Raw genomic sequence first — 16,297 nt, 5'->3', positions numbered from 1 at the left:
GTAACCAAAAAAGTGTTAAACAAAGTAACCACCCTTTGACTTGATGACAGCTTTGAACATTCTTAGCATTCTCTCAACCAGCTTCATGAGGAATGCTTTACCAACAGACTTGAAGGAGTTCTCACATATGCTGAGCACTTGTTAGCTGCTTTTCCTTCACTCTGAGGTCCAACTCATCCCAAGCCATCTCAATTGGGTTGGGGTCAGGTGATTGTGGAGGCCAGGTCATCTGATGCAGCACTCCATCACTCTCCTTCATGGTCAAATAGCTCGTATAATAGCCCTTACACAGTGATGACGTTGAATGTGTTGCTGAGCAATGTGTTGCTGATCATAAGAGCATTTCGTTTTTTTTTTCAACCTAACTTTTGGGGGGGATTTCATGTTGAATTCACAACCGAATGTAAAAAACCTTGACATCTCTAGCAAACAATGAAGCAACAGGCAGCAATCTCAAGGGGATTCAAAAGATTCAGATTGCTTTTCACTTTGATCATGTGCACACATGCACACACAGCTTTTTTTAATGTATTCCCATTCAAAATCCAATTTACCCTAACTCCGTAAGCCTAAAATAGAATTTTAACAAATTCAGGACATTATCTGGTTTTCCTATGTTGTCAGGACATTCTTGTGACTTGTGTAGGAAATGTAAAAAACACACACAAAGGAAATAGCTTCTGAGGCTGAATCCTGCAGTACACTATATTTTACCTAGCCCCAAATCTGGATTATTCATATTTCATGATTTGTAATTTCACAGTATTTTAACCCACACATTGAACATGTTCAGAGAAAGAAAGAGATATCATAAAGTGGTGGAGAGATACAGTCACAGAACGGTGTGGAATAGAAAACGTGAGTCACTTAGTTTCATCCCTGTCACCCCAGCCCATTCATTTCTGCAAAGTCCTATCAAAATGAGGAAAAAGCCAAGTCAATGCATTACATACACCTGCTTATTCTATTCATAATATCGCTGCAGTATAGATGTAAAAGCATATCCACATCTGTAATAGGGGTTTAACTACAGTAGTTTGAGTAATGCATTGGAGAGATCCAAACAACTTCAACTAGCATCCCCACCTGAAAAACCATGCAGCTTTGCACGCATTACAATCTTGAATGATCTGCAACCCTTTGATTGGTCCACCTTTGGCTTTTGTTCCAGTTATCAGAATGTTCTGGTAGTGCTATGGATCCTGCCTGATGTGACATTTGTTGATACTGAGAATATAGATGAACGTTAATGACAAAGTCCAATGGTGAAACATTCAGATAGAAATGTAACAATTAGAGCTGAAACGATTCCTTATTCTACCTGACAGACATTTATATCTGTTCTACACAATACTCTGAATACTCACAATATAACACTGCACCCTCCTAAACAGACTCAGATCTTACCTTTACAGTTGTGGGAGCTTATCATGTTGGCAGCACTGGAGAGGCAGAGGGAGAGGAGGATTGTGGGTATCCAGTAAACGTTCATCTTGAAAGTTGTGAAACTGAAGCTCCCCTAGTATCCCTTTACAGTGCACAACAATCAGCGTAAATGAGACGATACACGGTATGCCAAACAGAACGAGACATTGACTGCTCTGCTCTGCCTAGACATCACTCAACACATGCTCGTCACACGATGACAGCGTACATCTCATAACATCCTTCCCTGTCACTTCACTGTGACCAACAATCTGGCCCTCGTCAACTGTAAGCAACACTCTCTGCTGCACATCTAACAGGGTGACAGACTGCACAGACATTTGAGGAAAAAAAACACACTCTGTGGCAGTGCACTCTGAACTTCATAAGAAGTTTCTGCCCTCTACTGGTGTGTGACCTTTGATGGGCTTTGGAACCTCGTATCGCATTACTCATGTTTGATTTTCTCCTCTATATCATATTTCACTGCTTGTGGTAAAACTCGCAGAGACCCACCCGGGTTTCTCTGTTGCTATGTGACTGTCTCCTGCGACAGACAATCAGGAAAACGCTGATATTATCCCAGAGACAGGGGTGTAATACATCTCGTTGTGGTCACAGTATAGGCCAACATTTCCTGGTTGTCATGCTTTTTCTGTGCAAGAACTTTCCAGTGAACGCATTATCCAGAGACACTTCATATCATACAGGTGTCTTCATTAGAAATGTAGTGTGTTATAGGTTGTTTGGGGGGAGCGGAGAGATTTACTGGTCTCCTGCACACTACAGCTAGACATACACACACACACACACACACACACACACACACACACACACACACACACACACACATACATACATACATACACAGAGTCATGTCATGCATACATACATTTTTGGTATGGGAATAGAACCCACAGTCCTGGGGTTGCAAGCTTCATGCTCTACCAACTGAGACTAAAGAGAGTGGAGTCTTCCCAGAGTACCTACATGAAGACCAAACGCAGAGCTTCTCCCAGCACGAACGAACACACACACACACACACACACACACACACACACACTGGGACAAGAATTCGACCCTGGCATTTTATCAACAAGAGCCAACTCACAACCTCCAGGCGGGCCACAAGCCATACACACACCCCATCTCCACACACCCTACATAGTCACAGGCAGAGGCTAAAATCTAAATGCTTACATTAAAATGTAATGATCATTATCACACAAGTCATAAGAGTATGGAATATGATGGAAATGTTATACTTGTGCTTTTCTATTTACCAATTTATATGTTCTATGATTGTGCTTTTCTATATACTGTCAATCATATCAAGGCTGAAGTGCTGCAGGCATAGATTTAGAATATAGAGGAGTCATTTTTTCCCATCACTAACACACCTGATTCAAGTATTCAACTAATCATGGTCTTCTCCCTTGACCAGGGTCAGAGAGCTACTCTCTAGACCAGTTCCTGGTGAGCGACAGTTCTGTAGGTTTTCACTCCAACCCTAGTCTAGCACACCTGATTCTAATTATTAGCCGGTTATTAAGCTGAATCTGGACAAAAACCTTCAGCGTTGTAGCTCTCAAGAAACAGACTTGGAAAGGCCTGCTCTAGACCCCTTAAACTCAACTCTGGACCTTGAAGCAAGTTTTCATTACTCCCCTCTAATCAGGGACTGATCTAGACCAGGGACACCAGGTGGGTGTAAATAATTATCAGGGCAAACAGATAACCAGCAGGCTCTGGACCTTGTAGGGTAAGAGTTGAATAACCCTGGTCTAGACAATAGCTGTGTTCGAATACTCATACTAACAGCACTATTTGTGATGTAAATTGAGTATGTAGTATGCTTATTGGTCATAGTATGGATATCGTTAATATGCCAAAAGTTCCCAGATGTCGTACTACATTTGCAAAAATGCGAAGTATACAATCAGTGGACAATATTTCTGTGCTTTTGGGGTCCATAATGCAATTCTTCAGAAGTGGGCGTGGCTTCACAGCATTTTCAGATTTGAAGAAAATGGCAGAAAATATGCAGCCGAAGTCTGTCAAGAGCAGATACAAATGAATTGCTTTAACAAATTATGACAAATGTTAAGCAATATAATAAAGTAATGTATTTTCAAACAAGTTACATTACATGTTGTATGACAATTAGCTTCACTAGCCTTATGAACCGCATAGCACATCATTACAGCAGTTGCTTGTATGTACCGGTATGTTAGCTAGCTACCGTCCAGTTGTACAACTGACTAGGTATCCCCCTTTCCCCTAACGTTAGTTGGCTACTAATACATTGAAATTGCCAGTATATTAACTATATACTAACTAACTACCCAATGTTTTGACTTGATCAATCATGTCATTCTTAGCTTAGCTTCTCAATGGACAGTGTTAATGAAGTCATAAGATGTCATGCTAGTATTTTTTTTTGCTATGCTAACTAGCTAGCAAGAAGTTGCATAGCAACAGCATCAGCTTCCGGTAGACAGGTGAAGTGCTAGTACACTTAACTGAAAGGATACCGTTTGTTTACAGTATACTACAATTAACTTGTAGTGTATATACTCATTAAGTATGCAGTATAGAGTATGTTACTATGGGTATTTGAACACAGCTCACATAACTTCTGCTTTTCATAGCCTTCTTTGACAGCATGGATGGTTCCGATCAGAACAGCCAGTAGAATGTTCCGTTTTGTGAAAGATGCTATTGAACAAAGCCTAATATCTTCTCATCTCTTTCTCTGAAACACTGAGGGACTGACATGTCAGAGAGGAGAGAGCAATGGTAAAGGCCAGTGATGGGTCAAAACATCACAGATTGAAAATGCTGATTGTATTAAAACCAGAGCCAACTGGTGCTTGCACATCACTGTCAGACTGTGTTTAGACAGGCAGCCCAATTCTGATATTTTTTCAACTTATTGGTCTTTTGACCAATTGTGTTTTTAATTAGATTTTTCAAATCTGATTTGTCAAAAGACCAGTTAGGCAGTCCAATTCAGATTTTTTTACTATCTAAATGCAGCCTGACACACCCAGATTCAAGTATTCAGCTCAACAAATGTTTCTCTCTGGCCCAGAGCCAGGGAGCAGGAATTAAAAAATGTCATGGCAATATTGTCCACTAGATGGCATAATTCGTTTAGATGTATCTTTGCTGTTGATAATTATATTTGTATGACACATTTAAACACACTTTTGACAAATTATTTTTCAAGCACTTATATATATTATCACATAAGTCCTTTGTACACCATTGCCACTTTACTGGGTTATAATTTTCAGATTTAGCCTAATTAGGTAATGGTCAACGGTGATAATTATGCAGTATCCTACAACTGGGTTAGATGGCGCCGACAGATATCGCAGCTCTGCTTCTAGCTCCTAAGCAACTTTGCAGTATTTTGTTTTTTTTGTGTGTGTTATTTCTTACTTTACTGGCCCAGACATTTTTTGTGTTATTACATACAGCTGGAAATAACTTCTTTTTTTTAACAAGCATTTCGCTACACCCGCAATACCATCTGCTACAAATGTGTATGTGACCAATAAAATGTGAACTGTACAAGGGTCTGGGGTTGGTAGAATAGAAACACCAACAAATGGTAAATATTTTCTCTATGTGTGGAATTCATGTAAGAGATTAGAAAGAATTTGCAAAAAAATGGCATTGGCTTCTTCAGCAGTCTGGTTGAGAAGGGTACAACTTCACTCCATACCCCCAAATACACACTGCAACCAAAACAGGAGACAATTTTTACAAATAGAGTTAATGTTGTAGAATTCCACTTAAGTCTGCCATAGAGTGGAGAGGAATTAAGTTGAATGATATCTGAGTGAGACTGGCCAACAAAATCAATGGGGGTAATTTGACCATGATAACAAGTTTAGATAGTTTTGCAGCCAGCTAACTTGGCAATTAAAAAGAATGTCAGCTGACATGGGCTAATTGACTGACATAATAGAACTGCTGATGCACAACCAAATATCGAAATTGTACCTTATACTCTACTATTCTAACTCGCAACAGTTTATTTTATTTCACCTTTATTTAACTAAGTAGGCAAGTTGAGAACAAGTTCTCATTTACAATTGCGACCTGGCCAAGATAAAGCAAAGCAGTTCGACACATACAACACAGAGTAAAACAAACAGTCAATAATACAGTAGAAAAATAAGTCTATACGATGTGAGCAAATGAGGTGAGAAAAGGGAGGTAAAGGCAAAAAAAAAAGCCATGGTGGCGAAGTAAATACAATATAGCAAGTAAAACACTGGAATGATAGATTTGCAGTGGAAGAATGTGCAAAGTAGAAATAGAAATAATGGGATGCAAAGGAGTAAGCTGAGACCCCGACTAAATTCCCCAAAAATGTATCAGAGGTCCTTCAAAAGGGGGGCCGCAGGTGGAGTGTCCTTCGCCTTCGCCTGTCGGACACTGTTTTTCCAGAAGTTCTGTTAATGACAAAGGGCTGGTGTTCGGCAGGCGGGAGCGAAGGACAGTGTGTACTAGCGTAGTCCTAATAAGGATTCCAATACACGGTGTTGCCTCCGCCTCCCGGCGAAGCTAGCGATAGGCGGGGGCGACACAGGTAGATGTATCTTTCGCCCCCGCCTTTTGGGTACGGTTTTCTCCGGTACACAGGATGCGGGAGGCAACAAGGTGTGCTGACTTGACACCGAGTATTAGCTAGCACAAGCCACGGCGTGGCTCGCGCCTGCAGTGCTAGCGGGTGGCAGGGGCGACCGGTAGACAGTATCCCGCCTGTCAGCCATGGTTTTCTTGGGTACGCAGCTGGCGGGAGGAGGGTACGAAACCGTGTGTTAGCTAGACCACCGTGTCGCTCCCGCCTGCTGCACGGCTTCCTGCAGTTCTATTCACGACGAGAAGAGAAGGACAATGTCCAGTTAGCAAAGAGGACTCCGGTAACCAGGAGGCGTGGTCGAAAAAAACATATTTCCATTTTGACCCACATTCGAAAGCGCCACACGACATACCCAAGCATGAAGATGTCCTGCTTGGAGGGGGGCCTTCATACAGAAACCAATGGGTATTACAAGGGGGATGGGGAGGGCAGTCATGCAGAAACCAATGGGATAATCGAGGGGGGTCGTGAAGGCACCAATGGGATGCTCGAGAGGTATGTTCCTGCAGATGCAGAAATGCCCACATGCAGGAACACCCCTATTTGCGTGCTGCAGTTGCACACCAGTACACTGGGTTGGAGAGGTGCTTGCTCACTCCCAGGATAGCGCTGTTGATTAGTCGAGCCTAATTCTGGGCTGGACAGGAAACAGGAGACGCTTGGCGTGCCTCGCGCAACAATCCTGGGAAAGAGAATGAGGATGGGAATATGTATGTATTTGCACGACGAGCGGTTAGTTAAAAAAAGATGAGGACAACGGGCACTACAATTATTTCAACTGTTTCACAGAAGCGTGTTATTTGGACCATTAAGTTTTTGGAACAAATACCGTGATTACTGCGTTTGGTTTTCATCAACCATTGGTGGGAATACAGAAGAGGAGCCGCTGTTAAATCCCAGTTTGACTGTAAGTGGTTTGTGAAATCAGCTTTTCTCACCTATAGATGTGTTTAGGATTTATTTATTGATTAAAAACTAACAATCTACTGAACAAAAAATACCAGGAGTTATGGTGTACCAGCCTAGATGATCCTTATTGTAGCGTCTCCACGAAAAAAGGGCCGAGAGACTGGAATTGATAGCCTGCTGGGTGTGAATTGTTTGTGGAGGAAGGGTAGTTTGTTGTATAGGACCTCACATTTGAAATATGGCTATGTTTTTAGTTAAACATTTACCTTTTTATAAAGTCTATGATGTCAAAACTATTGGTATGTTTGAGAGTTATGCTTTTGCGGTGCTCTTATGCGGCCATTGAACACTCCTTGGATAAAGGGTGTGTGTGGCTGGCCAGATTAGAGAACACCACGGGCTGAACATGACCTATTGAAAAAGATTACTGGACAACTGTTGTTAGGTCGTCATACTAGTGAATGTTTTTTTATGAACAGGCTGGGGATACAAAGTAGCACTGTCTGTGTGAATTACTCATGAATGTCAGTTGATGATGGGTAAAATGTTTTCATGCAAATTTGCTGACATCGTCGTCTCTCATCAAAGTCGATTTGTGTAACGGAGAACAGCCTACTACGCAATGTCATGCCATTTTCAGCGACATATTATGATAGGCCTAGTGTCTCGTTGAACAGCGATATTGCTGCCAGTGTCCCCACCCTGTTCTGACTGGTCTCGGACTAGACATAATAGTAAACGTAAATTTGGGACACCAAATTTGTATGTTCTCTGGATACGTGAGATTGAATTGCATTAAATTATGTCTGGCAGAAATGAGCGTTTGAATCCGGGAAGTTGCTCTCACGATTTCTCCAAGCCAGAATGTTTAATACAATTATATATTAACATACATTTACCGGTTCTTGTGGCTGGTCCTTTCGGTGGTAGGAATGTGAGATGATACATCCGCAGGAAAGTATAATTACATTAACTTTTCAAAGCATTGGTAGTGCATTCCGATTTATATCACCCGAAGCATGATCAGTAGATACAAATACATGCACACTTGCTGAGTTCGTGCACATGTTTACATGGTTCTGCACATGCTTCAGGTGATAGCAATCTGAAAGCACTAACAGCACTATGAAAAGTTGATGTAATTATACTTTCCCTGTGGATATATTGTCTCCCAGTCCTGGACATATAACGTGAACGTCTAGCCACCCAAAGGTGGTGCACAAATCTCATCATGGACAATTAGCAACTACTTACATGTTTAGCTACTTCGCATGTTAGCTAACCCTAAACCCTTTAGCTAACCCTAACCATTTAACTTAGCTCTAGGGGTTAACGTTAGCCAGTTACCTAACGTTAGCCACCTAGTAAAAACCTATTTAATCCATTTTAGCATTAGGCTGTAACGTAGCAAAAAGTAGTTAAGTCAAGGGGTCTGAATACTTTCTGAAGGCTTGAATGCCAAGCGTCAAGTCTGGAGGAAACCTGGCACCGTCCCTACGGTGAAGCATGGTGGTGTCAGCACTCAGGACCTCAGACTGGGGTGAAGGTTCACCTTCCAACAGGACAAAGACCCTAAGCACACAGCCAAGACAACGCAGGAGTGGCTTCGGCATAAGTGTCTGAATGTCCTTGAATGTTCTTCGATCTGACTTGAACCCGATCTAACATCCCTGGAGAGACCTGAAAATAGCTGTGCAGCGACGCTCCCCATCCAACCTGACAGAGCTTGAGAGGATCTGAGAATGGGAGAAACTCCCCAATATAGGTGTGCCAAGCTTGTAGCGTCATATACCTCAGAAGACTCAAGGTGGTAATCGCTGCCAAAGGTGCTTCAATGAAGTACTGAGTTTAGGGTCTGTAAATGTGATATTTCATTTATTTTTGTTAGCTAGCACACAGGGATTTCGATTTGTTTAGCACCTTTTTGGTGACTACATAATTCCATATGCGTTATTTCATAGTTTTGATGTCTTCACAATGTAGAATATAGTAAAAATAAAGGAAACCTTGGAATGAGTAGGTGTATCATTGACTGGTACTGTATGTATATGAGTGTTTCTTGGCTAAGTAGACTCTGGCAATAGACCCTAAGACAAACACAGAATTGAGAGTATGACTGGGTTTCTCTGCTCATAGCTTCAGACAGACATTCACACTGTAAAGTTAATGACCCTTCATTGAATGTAGAGTTCATAGCTTATTTTGCAAAGAGGAGCAGAGTGCAAGGCCTCTCTCTGGATGCCATATGTACCCAGGTTCCCAATACCTGCTAAAATATCAAAACAAACATGTGTTGGGTGGGCATTTGTTACTCTAGTAGGGCTTGGAAAGCATAGGTTTCTTTTTGATGAGCTCCTCTTGTGAGGGGGCACAAGCACTGCTGGCACGCTGTAAGATTGCTAGTGAAACGAGGCCTATTGAGTGAAGCTGACGAGAACTTATGACACCTTTCTATCTGTCCAACATTTTATGACCATATGGTATTTTTTTAGGCAAGCATGTAATGTAGCCTACCGTACCTCCACGAGGCACGGAAACACCGAAACTGCCCTAATCTCTGTGTTTGGGGACAGAGCAGTAACCTTTCTATAGGCATTGAAGTCCTATCACCTATATTGGACACATACAGGTAGGTCCCTCCCCATTTGGGACTGTTTGCTTTGGTTCTAGGTGAATACACCTAAGTTACGGGCCAGATGATAACAACCAACTATCACGAGGTGGTTTCATGGTTTTCTTGTGAACGCTGTTTACATTTACAAGGACAGCAAAGCAGGTTTCACTTTTGACAGAGATTTCACTGTCATGCCAAAAGAACAGGGAAAATAATGGAAGGAAGCGCATAAGTGAAGTGTTGTGCATATCACAACAAAGACGTATGCAATCTTAAGTTGACCCCTACCTCCTATTCACCTTTGGAGTTCTGAAAGAACTTCTAGTAGTTCCACCTTGCCTTTCAATAGGCTAGATTGAATTTTTGTTGTTATTGCGTACTCCTATCTCCACAAGTGTCTATCTAGGGCAGTTACTATTTTTTGTAAGGGGGCCACTTTGTCAGAGGGCCTCACGTATTGTTGTAATTTTTCTTTCAATATCTTTTGAGAGCAATTTCAGAGCAATAGAGCACATGCAATTGTTTTGTTTTCCAGCACTTCACAAATACATACATACACACATTAAATAGGATACATCACATGTATTTGACCCATATTAAGGGTTACCTCATTAGTTGGATGAGTGAAGATGTCCCTTCTGCTCCCTGACTGAATTAAATGTATAGTCTGTTGCTATCCTTGTGAGGCAATCCAGGTGTGCATTGGTCAGTCTGTTTCTCTGTTTCTGTTTCACAATGTTCATTGAGTCCTTTCTCTTTCCCTCGCATGTTTGGGGCGCCGGAAGTGCACATAGATGCCAGATTTGACCAGTCAATATTATTAGAAAAAAATAGAATATCCTCTCGTGTTTGTACCTGAAGGGGCAGTAAACATAAAAGTAACTCTCTGAATGACTCATTTTGAGGGAAGCGGACCCAAACACACAATTTGGCAATTTCACTTAAATCAGTGCTTTTGTCAAGTGCAGTACTAAAACACTGCTCCATGGTTGTCAGTAATCAGTTGCTTGCTGATGTCTTCTATGCCTATTGTTATGGTTGAGTCTCTGAGAGTTGCAGTCCCTTAATCTTTTTTTCCACTTTTCGCCTGAAATAACATACCGAAATCTAACTGCCTGTAGCTCAGGACCTGAAGCAAGGATATGCATATTCTTGATACCAATTAAAAGGAAACACTTTGAAGTTTGTGGAAATGTGAAAGTAATGTAGATGAATTTAACACATTAGACCTACTACAAGATAATACAAAGAAAAAAAACATTTCTTTTGTACCATCTTTGAAATGCAAGAGAAAAGCCATAATGTATTATTCCAGCCCAAGCGCAATTTAGATTTCGGCCACTGATGGCAGCAGCGTATGTTTAAAGTTTTAGACTGATCCAATGAACCACTGCATATCTGTTCAAAATTATTTACCAAGACTGCCCAAATGTGCCTAATATGGTTTATTAATCCAGTTTCAAGTTCATAATTGTGCACTCTCCTCAAACAATAGCATGGTATTATTTCACTGTAATAGCTACTGTAAATTGGACCGTGCTGTTAGATTAACAAGAATTTAAGCTTTCTGTCTATATCAGATATGTCTATATCCTGGGATGCAATGTTTTGTCTGAGGGCAATAAACATTATTTGACAATCTCCACGTCTGAAGGCCTTCTTGTTTCTTGCGAGTACCCAAGCAATCTCATATGTTGCCTGATGTTTTCTCTGCAACAGTGCTAGATCTGTCCATTTGTTGTTCTTTGACCTGTCCTTTTGAGTTGCGCTATTTTGTTGCTTTGTGGCGGATATGTTTTGTCCAAGTGGCCATGGTGTGACTGGAAATTTGCTTGTTTAAAACAATTGACTGCCTTCTGGCAAATAAGACATTGAGCTCGTCCCATCATGCAGTACAATAATACTTGTCAGTCCATTTCTCTTTGAACTTTCTGTGTTCTTCTCGAATCGACCGTGTCCTTGTCTTAGCCACCGGCGCTACGTTAGCTAGCTGCATTTCCCCGCTGCCATTTGCAGATACATTTTTGTTTTCTCCTGGTTCTCTGATGGTTGTTCATTCACAGCTGCCACGTTGTTCTCCAGCTCTTCCCCCTCATTTTCCTTGTCAATAGATTTACGTTTCTTTTTTTACAATAAATCGTTCCATGTCTACCAGACTGTAAAATTAGCTTGTCGCAAACTGATATGGGTCAGTTGCTGTAGCTGTGCAGTTGCCTTCTATTTCGGCAAATGTTCTATTTGGGGATTTGTTCAACAGCTGCGCTATACTTCCATCTATCTGCCGTCCAGGGAACAATAGATATATTCAATGAAGTGATTCAGGCCTGCATTAAACACATTGATTTGAAATTGTATCATTGTTATGAATGGAAAATCACTGTGATCTGCAAATTAAGGGTACCACTGGTCTAGGGGGTAGGGGCTGGTTGACTTGAGATGGCGGCTTGATTGTCAGTCTTGACAATAAATGTTATTAGGGTAGCTGTGTGGTTTTGTTTATGAAGGATCGCATTGCAACTTACATCGGCAGGCAGCTGTGTGGCCACATTATTTTGAAAGCCAAAGGACTTTGTTAGCTGTGTTCTTTGGGGCTGATGTAGCCTGGGTTGTGTTCATTAGTTCAAAACGTTGTGCAACAAAAAATGTAAATGCACTTATTATTTTACAAATCCAGGTATTCCATTCCCCTTCCATTTGGTGCCTACTGAACACGACCCAGGCTTTGTGTACGTAAACATCAGTCATGGTTTAAGTTTTCCATTGATTGTAGGGGACCATCTGTCAGGAGGAGCTGGTGAGTGTCCCAAATGGCACCCTATTCCCCATGTAGTGCACTACTTTTGATCAGGGCCCATAGTGCTTTGATCAAAAGTAGTGCAATATATGGGCAATAGGATGCAAACCTGGTGTCATTTTAGTTTCTCTTTTTTGAAGGGCAGATGTGAGTTCAGTGTTCCACTTTTTCCCTGAGGCCAGGGAGGGAGAAGAGTGGGAGTAAAACAAGAGAGACTGCATGTCTGAGAGAACTGCAGAGCACAACAAAAACCACACATCTTACAGCCACTGCATGGTTTTCCCATTCTACTTTAGTTTAAAAACAAGTTCTCTACCTTGTCTGCTCCCATATTTATCTCATCCTCTTCCCTTTCATGTCACAGTGAAAGTAGTTTTTAGTGGTACAAAGGTACCACCTGTTTAAAAAAAAAAAAAAAAAAAAAATCCCCCTACCCCTTTCAAATATACAAAAAGAATGGAAAGGCCTCTGTGTGCAAGGCGCTATACAGCAGGGACAAGGAAGCCAAATATAACTCCCTCTTGATTTTCATGTTCCAGTGAAAGTAGTGAAGCACATGTAGAAGGCCCTCTGCTCTGCCACCCACCACATGTCCCTAGGCACAAAAGGCAGCCCTCGAGCCACACAAAGAGCAGCAATGCCACTGAGATGACGGGTGTAGGCTTACCCAGGATGTGTTACACCCAGAGGGGGTGTGGGGGGCACTTCAAAGATATTCATAACTTACTGTGATAAAGAGCTGGTGGGGGGAGGGCAGGGAAACCTGTGACGGGGCCTGCTGATAAAGGAGATATCCCTGCTGCCAGTGCCTTGGGCATGGTTGGGGGTTTGGTAGTGGGCGTGGTAGGGGCCTGCGAAGGGCAGCTGGCGCCATGGTGCCTGACCGAGTGCTACCCTCATACAAACTGGAGCCCACCCTGCTTTCCTAGGCGTGAGTTTCCCCTATTGTAGTTTGCCCTGGTACATGGCCTCTGTCTCTTAGGTCCCTTAGGGTTCATATAGCATTTTCTTGACCTTTTGAGGACAGCTGCAGCTGCTATTTTGGAACAAAGGCAGCCAGCCACCCGCCTGCCTGCCCTAGATCCCCTCCTATGGACAATGATGGAGAAGGACATTTTCACTGACCAATTGTTCACAGAAATGAACAAAATCCAAATCTAGATGACTCAATGAAATGAACAAGAAAATCAATATATTTTTAATTTACATAGTGTTATTTGATTGATACTGTAATTCACATGTGTGTCGTTTTGATTTCTTTGCACTAAGAAATGAACAGGGGTTCTTATCTGGATGTTTTAAATGGATCGGCAGCACACATCTGTGGGTCCATGTCTAGATCATGTTTTCAGACTGTTAAAAGGCTGGTGTTCAGACTCTGTTCTGTCTGTCTGATTGGAACAGGCAGAAGGAGGGCACCTTTGCCCGTGTTGAGGGGAATGCAGGAATACATATGGGTTCTCATTTAGCAGGAGCGCTCAAGCGATGCCATGCAGGCCAGGCCGCACAGGAGTGATGAACAAAGTGAGGCAGAGGCAGTATTGCCCCACAATGAAAGGAAATGCTCTCTTCCCCCCTCTACCCTGTACATCTCTCTTCTCCCCCTCCCCCTCTCTCTACCTTCTCTTTCCCTTCCTCCCTCCCTCTCTCCATATAGTGTCATTATAAGCAGCTTGTGTAGTTATTAATCAGTCAATAGCATGAAAACAATGGTGGCTGATTTTAAAGCTTCCGCATGCTTAGGTTTGGCTGGTCTGATGTTTCATGCTTTGAAATATAATATATTTTCCGTACTCACAAAAAGCTTATTTCTGTCAAATGTTGTGCACAAATTTGTTTACATCCCTGTTAGTGAGCTTTTCTCCTTTGCCAAGATAATCCTGACCGGTGTGGCATATCAAAAAGCTGATTTAAAAAGCATGATCATTACACAGATGCACCTTGTGCTGGGTACAAAAGACCCACTAAAATGTGCTGTTTTGTCACACAACACAATTCCACAGATGTTTTAAGGGAGCGTGCAATTGGCATGCTGACTGCAAGAATGTCCACCAGAGCTGTTGCGAGAGAATTGATTTCTCTACCATAAACCCCCTCCAACGTTGTTTTAGAGAATTTGTCAGAACGTCCAACTGGCCTCACAACCGCAGACCACGTGTAACCAGTCCAGGACCTCCACTTCCGGCTTCTTCACCTGCGGGATCGTCTGAGACTAGCCACCCGGACAGCTGATAAAACTGTGTGTTTGCACAACCAAAGAATTTCTGGACAAACTGTCAGAAACCATCTTAGGGAAGCTCCTGTGTGCTTGTCGTCCTCACCAGGGTCGTGACCTGACTACATTTCGGTGTCAAAGCCGACTTCAGTGGGCAAATGCTCACCCCTCGATGGCCACTGGCACACTGGAGAAGTGTGCTTTTCACGGATGAATCCTGGTTTTAACTGTACTGTGCAGATGGCAGACAGCGTGTGGGCGAACAGTTTGCTGATGTCAACGTTGTGAACCGAGTGCTCCATGGTGGCGGTGGTGTTATGGTACGGGCAGGCATAAGCTACGGACAACGAACACAATTGCATTTTATCGATGGCAATTTGAATGCACAGAGATACCGTGACGAGATCCTGAGGCCCATTGTCGTGCTGTTCATCCGCTGCCATCACCTCCTGTTTCAGCATGATAATGCACGGACCTATGTCACCAGGATCTGTACAAAATTCCTGGAAGCTGAAAATGTCCCAGTTCTTCCATGTCTGGTGAGTATGCAGGCCATGTCACACATTGAGCATGTTTGGGGTGCTCTGGACCGGTGTACGACAGCGGGTTCCATTTATCCAGCAACTTCGCACAGCCATTGAAGAGGAGTGGGACAACATTCCACAGGCCACAATCAACAGCCTGATCAACTCTGAAGGAGATGTCGTGCTGCATGAGGCAAATGGTGATCACACCAGATACTGACTGGTTTCTGATCCACACTCCTACTTTAAAAAAAAAATGTTTAAGGTATCTCTGACCAACAGATGCATATCTGTATTCCCAGTCATGTGAAATCCATAGAATAGGGCCTAATGAATTTATTTAAATTAACTGATTTCCTTTTATTTTTGTTCAGTGTAACACAAGAAATCTGTCATTAATTTAAACATTTTTGCATAGGAGATCTTAGTCACGCAATTTTACATCTAACTAAGATGTTTGGTGCAGTATTTCTCAAGTGAAAAAATGTGCATGGAAACGAGTCATATAGTTGAATGACAACAAAACACTTAGTTGAAGAAGCCCTACTGTTGACCAATGACCAACGAAGGGGCGTAGACTTCGGCTCTGAACTTCAGCTTGCCTCGAGAGGAAGAAAATGCTTGCAAACCACCCATAAAAAAACCTTACCGAAGACCAAAATGTCGTCATCATATACAGTTGAAGTCGGAGTTTACATACACCTTAGCCAAATACATTTAAACATTTTTCACAATTCCTGACATTTAATCCTAGTAAAATTCCCGGCTTAGGTCAGTTAAAATCACCACTTTATTTTAAGAATGTGAAATGTCAGAATAATAGTAGAGTGAATAATTTCAGCTTTTATTTCTTTCATTACATTCCCAGTGGGTCAGAAGTCTACATACACTCAATTAGTATTTGGTAGCATTGCCTTTCAATTGTTTAACTTGGGTCAAATGTTTTGGGTAGCCTTCCACAAGCTTCCCACGATAAGTTGGGTGAATTTTGGCCCATTCCTCCTGACAGAGCTGGTGTAACGGAGTCAGGTTTGTAGGCCTCCTTGCTCGCACACGCTTTCTCAGTTCTGCCCACAACATTTCTATAGGATTGAGCTCAGGGCTTTGTGATGGCCACTCCAATACCTTGACTTTGTTGTTATGCTTGGGGTTATA

General features: G+C 42.2%; 1 protein-coding gene across 1 annotated transcript in view; it reads left to right on the top strand.

The window, feature by feature from the left end:
• The first annotated feature begins 5,972 nt into the window (after positions 1–5,972).
• Positions 5,973–16,297, top strand: part of raph1b (Ras association (RalGDS/AF-6) and pleckstrin homology domains 1b) — a 75,736-nt gene continuing 65,411 nt past the window's right edge. Inside the window, 1 exon segment of the mRNA XM_042297062.1 lies at positions 5,973–6,993. The gene's annotated coding sequence lies outside the window, so the exon portion shown is untranslated.

Source organism: Oncorhynchus tshawytscha, linkage group LG14 (assembly GCF_018296145.1).
Source record: "Oncorhynchus tshawytscha isolate Ot180627B linkage group LG14, Otsh_v2.0, whole genome shotgun sequence".
Taxonomy (NCBI): Eukaryota; Metazoa; Chordata; class Actinopteri; order Salmoniformes; family Salmonidae; genus Oncorhynchus; species Oncorhynchus tshawytscha.
This window is presented reverse-complemented; position numbering and strand designations above follow the sequence as displayed.